Here is a 10,241-nt window from a genome sequence, read left to right as displayed (position 1 = left end):
TTCCACGGATGCTGCCCGACCTGCTGAGTTCCTCCAGCGTGTTGTGAGTGTTGCTTTGACCCCAGCATCTGCAAAGTATTTTGTGTTTAGGATTAAGGATCTATTTACCAAATACAATCTTGAAGCGAAATAACTAAAATTGGTCGCTATTCTGAGAAGGGATCTTTCAATCACTTTTGCAAGATGCAAATCTGGACAAATTGTTCAGAATTAACAAAAATGAATCTCCCATTGATGCTGTCAAAATCAACATACTTCCTTCCCCTACTCATAATAATGTAGTGCCTGAAATTGTGCACTGGAGAAGTGATAATTTCCCGAGACTTACTTGGGTGAGTAGGTGGTGTTGACCTTGTTAACTTAGCTACCTGTAGCCTAGGCTGTTCTAACTTCAAGTATTTACATTACTCAAATATGCTGGCCCTGCATAAATACTAATGTGAAACCTTCAAACAAAAATATTTAAACTAATCTATGCCAATGCATTTAAATCAACTTGTCATTTGGGTGACACTTTAAATAAGGCTCCATTTGATTTACAGAGTGGTTGCAAAAGATTTTCATGGCATAGTCTTGAAGTGGAGCAGAAGAGTTATCCCTGGAGTCCTCACTAGTACTTACCCCTCAATCAAAGTCAGTGAAACAGATTTTCTAGTCATTATCACACTGTGCATTACGGAGGCTTGAAAGTGAAAAGTGACTGAAATCTATATTTTACATCTTTTTAGTGGTTCTTTGGCTATCAAGTCCAGGAACTAATGAAAAGCTATGAAACGTGCTGCATAAATACAAGGTATTATTTCAATCATTACCATAGAATTAGGAAACAAAGTTCTACTCACCACATAATCCAAAAACAACATGACAGTAAATGACTGTGGAGCAATTTTAGAAAAAAAGAACGTTTTCATTGAAAGGCAAACTTTTTATCTATTCTTGTCTAGCAGAGTAAAATTGTATTTTAGGAGACTTTAAAAACAAGATTGGAAGTAATGAGTTGCTGGTCAACTTCTGGATCTCACGAGTCACCCTATCAGTTAACAACAGACATTGATAATGAAAATTACCAGAGTCTTCAAGTATGCTAGCAACATCTCTTATCAATTGATGAAAAAGGTATTTGAAGATAAAGACCTTAGAACAAACACAAACACTTCGAAGTTCTAAGTTCCGAGTACATTTATTATCAAGTATGTATACATTATACAAGCTTGAGATTCCTCTCCTTACAGGCAGACACAAAACAAAGGGATGAATCTTGATACTTGGTCTATCGGCAGCAGGGATCCCCGTCCGATATGTGTTTCTTAGGCTAGAGCAACCCTCATCAAGCCGCTTCAAGTCACTGGAAAGATACCACTGAAGTTTTTTCTGTAAAATATTCCAACTTGATGGGAAGGATGAAAGAATCCATCCCAGGCCAAATTCCCAGCATCAAGTCCCTACTTACTCTTAATTGCTACACCGGGCTGTTGAAATGGAAACTTTTTCAAGCTCTGTTATGTGAAGATATTACAACTGAACAGAAAAAAGGTTTCGTTTTCTTTTCTCAAAACCTTCTTGATGCAATACAACACCCTCAGTGACTCCTCAGAAGCTGTGATCTGTGACCATTCAAGGTGATGAGGAAAACTCTGGGATGGCACTGGAAGCTTGAGTCCAGGCATCAGGAATACGTGGAATTCTTGTGAGATTTTTAGAAGGTAGCCATCCTGATACCCTTTGCTTCATCTGTGAAAGAGCCTACAGGCCCCACAAGATACCTCAGAACACAAAAAACCAGAGGTGAAGCAAGTCGTTCTTGATTTTGAGGGATTGCCTATGAAGAAAAGAAAAAGAACGTGCTTTGTTACAGTATACGATAGGACAAAAGTGATCTTGATCTTGTACAGTTTGCGAGAGCAAAAGGGACCAAGTTAACATTCACTGATTGTGTAAGACAAGTAAAGCAATAGACAACCTCTTTTAAACTGGGCAGTTGTAAAATCTCTTTAGAATGTAATGTTTTACTCTTTGATGCCAGCTGAATCTCAGTTCCAGAGGTTCTGCAAACACTATTGAAATTGTGAGATCAAGAGAAGCACCTCAACAGGTTTAGAACAACACTACAATGTTTTGCTGTCGTGTTTTGCAAATCACAACATCCAATCACAAGAAATGATAGATATCCTTCATAGCTTGTTTGCAGTCAGGTATATTTATAACTATCATGGTTGTGAAATTTGCACAGTAGAAGGTTACTCTGATTCCTTAGAGATGCATGGGAACAGAAAATTAAAAGAAAAGTCTCTATTCCTGAACTAAATTGGAATTAACTGATAATCTACCTGATATGTATTGTCAGTGTTGGTGCGTGGCCAAGTGGTTAAGGCATTCATCTAGTGATTTGAAGGTTGCTAGTTCGAGCCTTGGCTAAGGCAGCATGTGTGTCCTTGAGCAAGGCACTTAACCACACATTGCTCTGCAACGACACCGATGCCAAGCTGTATGGGTCCTAATGCCCTTCCCTTGGACAACATCGGTGGGGTAGAGAGGGGAGACTTGCAGCATAGGCATCTGCTGGTCTTCCATTCAACCTTGCCCAGGCCTGCACCCTGGAAACCTTCCAAGGCGCAAATCCATGGTCTCATGAGACTAACGGATGCCTATAAGAATGTATTGTCACAGCTTCGTGCAAAGTGTAGCTAATCTTTTATTGGTAAATTTTCTTCAGGACTCGTGCCAGAGACACCAGTACATTTCATCACTCAGTACTGTAATTTTAGGTGCTACAAGTACCTATTTGCACATTATTTTGACATTATTGGATTAAGAAAAGGGGTATTCATTGCCTTCTGTTGACTAAACAGCAAGTTTGGCCCAAGGATCTGTACATATTACAAACATCCTGAAAGTTCAGAGATGACAGACTGTACATATGGTGTTATGGGAACAGCCATAGTTCATTAATAGAAAAGACTATCAGGCCTTGAAAATGCAGATAAAAGAAAAAAATGTTGGAAACACTCAGCAGGTGGACACAAAAAACAGGGTTAATGTTTCGAGTTGAAACTCTTTCCACTGATGCTCCTGTGTTTCCAGCGCTTTAGTTTGTATTTCAGATTTTCAGCATATGTTTCAACAGTTTGATTTTCATCGTAAGTACAAATCATGTGAGTCCACCACTAAAGGATTGTAGCTATCAGTTCTATACATCCAGAAGACCTTTGCTCAAGAGGTAATTGACATTTCTCATATTTCAATTACTTGATGGGACTAATGGGTGGTTCTCAAACAAACAAGGACTATTCCCTGAATTGATGGCCTATCATTCCTGTCCAGGAGGTTTGGAGTAATTAGAAGTGTATTAGATTCCATATGAAAAATGGCATACAGAGATTTCAGTGCCTGGCACTGAAGTTACCATAGTGTCATACAAAACAAAAACAAGCCCGTCAGCCTATCATATCCTATCATAGGAGTAGTGGACTGCACGACCCAATATACATCTGTGGTGCGCAAGTGGAACAGGTCAAAAGCTGTAAGTTCCTCGGGGTCAATATCACAAATGACCTGACTTGGTCCAACCAAGCAGAGTTCACTGCCAAGAAGGCCCACCAGTGCCTTTACATTCTGAGAAATCTAAAGAAATTTGGCCTGTCCCCTAAAACCCTCACTAATTTTTATAGATGCACTGTAGAAGGCATTCTTCTAGGGTGCATCACAACCTGGTATGGAAGTTGTCCTGTCCAAGACCAAAAGAAGCTGCAGAAGATCATGAATACAGCGCAGCACATCACACAAACCAATCTTCCGTCCGTGGACTCACTTTACACCGCACGCTATTGGAGCAGTGCTGCCAGGATAATCAAGGACAAGACCCACCCAGCCAACACACTTTTCATTTCTCTTTCCTCTGGGAGAAGGCTCAAGAGCTTGAAGACTCGTATGGCCAGATTTGGGAACAGCTTCTTTCCAACTGTGATAAGACTGCTGAATGGATCCTGACCCGGATCTGGGCCGTACCCTCCAAATATCGGAACCTGCCCGTCGGTTTTTTTGCACTACCTTACTTTCCATTTTTCTATTTTCTATGTATGATTTATAATTTATTTTTTTGATATTTACTAATTTTAACTGTTTCTAATATTTAATATTTATTCATCAAGGACGGACGAAATGCTTGAAAATCTCCAACCCAGGGCCCCGCATTGACCAGATTCTGTTAAGAGGAAGGTCAATCAGTCGGATGAAACTCAGCGGCAGGAAGAAATCCACAGTCTGCAGAGTATCTGGGACAGTCCACTGAGGCTGTCTACAAGAAGGGTCAGAGCCGTCTCTATTTCCTGAGGAGACTGAGGTCCTTTAACATCTGTCGGACGATGCTGAAGATGTTCTACGAGTCTGTGGTGGCCAGTGCGATCATGTTTGCTGTTGTGTGCTGGGGCAGCAGGCTGAGGGTAGCAGACACCAACAAAATCAACAAACTCATTCGTAAGGCCAGTGATGTTGTGGGGATTGAACTGGACTCTCTGATAGTGGTGTCTGAAAAGAGGATGCTGTCCAAGTTGCATGCCATCTTGGACAATGTCTCCCATCCACTACGTAATGTACTGGTTGGGCACAGGAGTATATTCAGCCAGAGACTCATTCCACCGAGATGCAACACAGAGTGTCATAGGAAGTCATTCCTGCCTGTGGCCATCAATCTCCTCCCTTGGAGGGTCAGACACCCTAAGCCAATAGGCTGCTCCTGGACATTTCCTGGCATAATTTACATATTACTATTTAATTATTTATGGTTTTATTACTATTTAATTATTTATGGTGCAACTGTAACAAAAACCAATTTCCCTCGGGATCAATAAAGTATGACTATGACTATGCATCAGCACCTACGGGATGTGGAAGTTTCAGGCACAAGCAGCAGTCCAAGACATAGGGCAGGCACATCGTAAAGTGGAGAACATGCAAGGACGTAAGCTGTTGGTGAAATGGCTAAAGTCTAACAGCAAGGAGTGGGAAACCATCAATACAGATGTGAGAAAAGGAAAGACAACAACTGGGCTGCAAGATGAAGATCGGAGGGTATGGAACTGAGGGGAGTGTATCTGGGACGCCAGGTAGCACCGTTGAGCCCTCTGAAGACGTCGTGGGCTTATCAACGAAATGTCAAAGAAGGAGGGTGCCCACCTGATGACCCCGATGACGTACCTACCCTCCCTCCTTGTCACCACTCCAAACCCACTGCCAACATCGAGAGTGCCAACTTACCATAGGGATTGAAACATCAAGTCCTAGTAGCTCTACCATTTGTAATCCAGGGAGTGTGAAGCGCAGAATCAAATATCGCTGTGATGATTGTACGTTCTAGTACCAATTGTTTGGCGACAATAAAGTATAAAGTATATCCATGACAATCATCCAGTACTTATCCATAGTAATCTCATTTACCTGTACTGCGTCCAGGGCATTATATAAGTTTAAAGTGCTTATCTCGATATTTCTTAACTACTGTGAGAACACCTGCCTTACCACCCATTCAGGCAGTCCATTCCAGATTCTAAATACCCTCTGGATGAAAAGATTCTCCCTCAGATCCCTGTAAGCTTCTTATTCCCTTACCATAATTATGTGTCTCCAGTTTTAGATACCTCTGCAACAGGAAGAAGTTTCCCACCATATATCCAATCTATACCTCTCATAATACAACATATCTCTATGAGGTCCTCCCACAACCTCCAGTACTCTAAGAAAAACAAAACCGGCCTTTTCAGTCTTTCCTTATGACTGAGCTATATCTAATGTAATATCCCAGTGAATCCCTTACCCTCACCAATGCAATCAAATAATTGTATAAAGATCCTCTTGGCACACTGTTGGCCTCAGACTTCCAAGTACAAAATAAAGCTTCATCTTATATCATCTATTACCAAGCCAAGCAACAGACACAAAATGCTGGAGGAACTCAGCAGGCCAGGCAGCATCTATGGAAAAGTGCGAGCAGTTGATGTTTTGAGCTGAGACCCTTCATCAGGAATGTGTTGCTTGAATATCAGCATCTGACGACTTTCTCAAGTTTGTGTATTTCCAAGCCAATTTTATCAGATGCTGCATCTGCTGTAAGCAATATTGAAAGCATTTCCTCTTACCTACATTGCCACTTATCGTCTACTGAATCATTTTGGGTGGAAGTGAGAAAAAGGAAGAGGGCAATAACTCTACTGGGTGCTTTTTATAGACCGCCCACCAATAGTAACAGAGACATCGAGGAGTAGATAGGCAGGCAGATTCTGGAATGGTGCAATAATAATAGAGTTGTTGAGATGGGAGATTTTAATTTTCCTAGTATTGACTAACATCTCCTTAAAGCAAGGGGGTTAGATGGGGTGGAGTTTGTTAGGTATATTCAGGAAGGTTTCCTGATGCAATATGTAGATAAGCCAGCTGTGCAGTAGGGAAATTCTAGGCAGTTTCCAGAGCAGGTTACAGGGTCGGCACAACACTGTGGGCTGAAGGGCCATTGAAGTGCTGTAGGTTTCTGTGTTTCTACAGAACAGAGGCCGTGTTAAAAATGAGTAGGGGATAGATGACGAAGAAGAGCTGAGCTTTGATAAAAAGGCATATTCTGTGTGTGAAACAGGTAAAATGTTTTATTATTGGTAAATTGTTATTCACCACCTTATCTCCCTGTGTTGCCACATCATTTTCACACCTACCAAGGCGCAGTGGAAAACATTGTTTTGCATGTCATCCATATAGATAATTTCATCACATCCGGGCATTGAAGTAAAAACTCAATTGCAGAATCAAGTGTTAAGGCAGGTAAATTTTAAGATGCAAAGTCACAACAAGATAGAATAGGAAATCATGAGTCCGTCTTATCACAATAGGGAAACATTCAACCGTCTTATAAAGGCAGGGTAGAAGCTAGCCTTGAGACTGCTGGAACGTGCTTTCAGGTTTTTGTACCTCTGCCTGATGGGAGGGGAGAGAAGAATGTCTGAGGTAGGTGGGATCTTTAATCTGTGATCTGGCTGCTTTACTGAGGCAACGAGAAGTATAGACAAAATCCATGGAAGGGAGGTTGGTTTCTCTGATGTGCTGAGCTGTGTCCACAACTCTACAGTTTCTTGAGTTCATGGGCAGAGCAGACGCAATACTAAGCTGTGATATATACAGATAGGTATGGTGAACTGAGGGTCAAAGGGGAATGTTGTTGTCTGAGGAAATAGAATATAGAATTGAACTGAATTGGAATTGGTTTATTGTTGTCACGTACGAGATACAGAAAGAAACTTATTTAGTTATTTATTTAGAAATACAGCGCGGAGTAGGCCCTTCTTTCCCTTCAAGTCATGCCACCATAGCAACCCCCAAACCCCGATTAATCCTAACCTAATTACGGGACAAATTACAATGACTAATTAACCTACCTGATACATCTTTGGACTGTGGGAGGAAACGAGAGCACCCAGAGAGGAGGACTTAGAGACACTCCATACAGAATGGCACCAGAATTAAACTCTGAATACGGGTATGCCCCGAGCTGTAATAGCATCACGCTGACCGCATTGCTACTGCAGTGCCCATTCAGTTTCCTTGCATACTGTCCATACAGATCATATCATTACACAGTGCACTGAGGTAGAACAAGGAAAACAATAAAGTGTCCCAGATCAAAGATCCCACCTACTTCAGACATTTTCAGTTCTCCCCATCAGGCAGAAGATATAAAAGTGTAACAGGTAAAGAGAAAGTGCAGTGCAGTTAAAGAATAAGGCGCAAGATCATAATGAAGTTGATTGAGAGCTCAGAAGTCCTATTTATCATACCAGGGAACTATTTTATAGTCTTATAACAGCGGAGTGGAAGCTATACGAACTAGTAGCAGGCTTTTTTCTTTGGAAATAAGAACGATGGAAGATGACTTGCTAGAAGGGTACAAGATGACAAGAGGCATAGATAGAGTGTACAACCAGAGACAATTTTTCCCAGGGCAAAAATAGCTAATACAAAGGCTATAATTATAAGGTAATTGAAGGAAAGTATTGTTGGCGGGTGGGGGGGGGGATAGTGGGAATATTTTTTTAACATAGATCATGGAATAAAGGGCTAACACAACATCATGGGCCGAAGGACCTGGCTACACTGTGCTACACTGCTCTATGTTCAATGAAGACCATGAAGTATCCCAGATGCACAAGAAAAGGCATTTAGAACCCAGAATAAAACTCCAGTGTTGTCATAAAGTGGCAAACTGAATTCCAACTGCACAAGGCATAAACATAATGTTCAGATGTGAATAACACTGAGTCAAACTGACATAGATTCCTCAAGCATTGTTCTTTCCGTGTGCCTTTTCCATTTTGGAAACTGATGGAACAGAATTTCTATCATTTTCAATTTGTTATGCCAGATCAAAACTCCAAAGAAAATAGTAAGAATTAATGTGGGAATTCAGAATTTTTGAGCATCTTCTTAATTAAATATTTCATACAATCAAACTGTTTTAAAATCTGTTAAAAGTGTTTCATAAATATTGCATTGTTGGACATATTGATGATTTGCTACTAAATGATCACTGAGGATTATAACTTGAAGGAAAACACGTTGGAATGAAGAACTGAGAATCTTTTATAAACATTGCACAACCTTTTAGCATCAGAAGAAACACTGATAACGATTTGATCTCTTGTGATTTAAGAAATTCTATTACGTTGGAAAGCTGTAATTGAGTCCAAAGGGAATAAAATCCCAAAAGCTGTCAAAGCTTTTTAAGTTGGAAATTAGTCTTCCATCTGTTTGGATCTTTGGCAAAGATATTTACCATAGGTTTTACCAATATCACCTGAATGACACTTCCAGTTGCACTGAAAATGCAAATCTCAACTTGATGTGATAAATATTGCATCACACCCTCATTGTTTATCAGCTAATAATTTTAAACAAATCTATTGTTAAGCATATTTTTAATCTTGCCAATAAAACACTGCATTTTGCATGATGCACTAAAGAATACTGTATATCTATGCATTCTCAAGAGTGTAAATGAAAATAAAGTAAGTGCTGAAAATTTTTGATGCAAAATTCTTAAATGTCTCATATAATTATGCAGGCAGCAGGTGATTTTTGCAATCTAAACCCATAGACCCTTTATAAATGCAGATGCTTCAAGAGAACACTCTTGGAATGTCAGTTTTGTGAGTCAGGTTAGATATTATTTGTAATATTATATTGACAAATTAAATGTGAAGGAGGTTCAGACTTGCATTATTATACAGGATGTTCCACTGACAAGTGAAACGTTGTCAAAAGTTTAGAGTCATGGTTAGTCAAAAATGGCACAAATGATAATGAAGGTTGTTGTGTCTATTTGGATGAGTTGCTCTTCACTGTGATCCAGAATTCATATTCATACATATCGATACTAAGAAAAAGTAGGGACAGAGCTCATATTGAAAAGAGAAATGTTAATTCTCACCTGAGACAAAGCAGAACCTTCTGGCAAAGTCTGTTTATTGAAGTTAGTTAGGAAGACTAGTTACCAATTGAATTTGTAAGCAGGACATAGAATTTGAAAACAGGTAGTAATTGTACAGGCAAAAAAAGAGGCAGTTAGAATATAATCTGGAGAAATGTGAGGGTATTTATTTTGGTAGGAAGAATAACAAAACACATGGGCTTGAAAACTATATGCAATATAGAGCAACGTTTATGTATTGTGTAAAGTTAAGAAAGGGCTTTAGTTGAGATATTCAGCTCAAATATGGAAACACTGGTAGCAAATCATCCAAGCAAACTAACTTAATGCTCTATTTAATTAGTAGTCAATGGTCTCTCCAAATTGCGATGGGGGATTTGATCACAATGTTCGATGCATAGCCATCAGCAATGCAGTCCAAATTAATGAATCGGAAACCAAAAGCTTCTCAAACAAGTATGAAGATAAGATAGACTGACGTTTCTCTTTGGTTTTCTTTGTCCTTTGTGTTGACCTCTTTGCCACATCCTCCAGGTGAGATTTCTCATATTTCTCAGGCCAGGCAACTCCTTGAGTGTTGTTATTCTCCTCCTTATTTGCCTATCACTAATTCTCTCACACATGCCCATCAACAGGCTTCGAGCAACAGCAAATCAGAGCTTGGAGGCCTGTGAAGACATAGCTCATTCAGGTTTGCCGAGAGAGTAGAAAAAGCAGCCACTCGCAGCAGTTTGATGCTTTGAGCAGTGGCCAATCAGCATATGGATTGATTGGCATG

This window comes from Mobula birostris, chromosome 1 (assembly GCF_030028105.1).
Source record: "Mobula birostris isolate sMobBir1 chromosome 1, sMobBir1.hap1, whole genome shotgun sequence".
Taxonomy (NCBI): Eukaryota; Metazoa; Chordata; class Chondrichthyes; order Myliobatiformes; family Myliobatidae; genus Mobula; species Mobula birostris.
The sequence above is the reverse complement of the archived record's forward strand: the minus strand, read 5'-3'. Positions refer to the sequence as shown.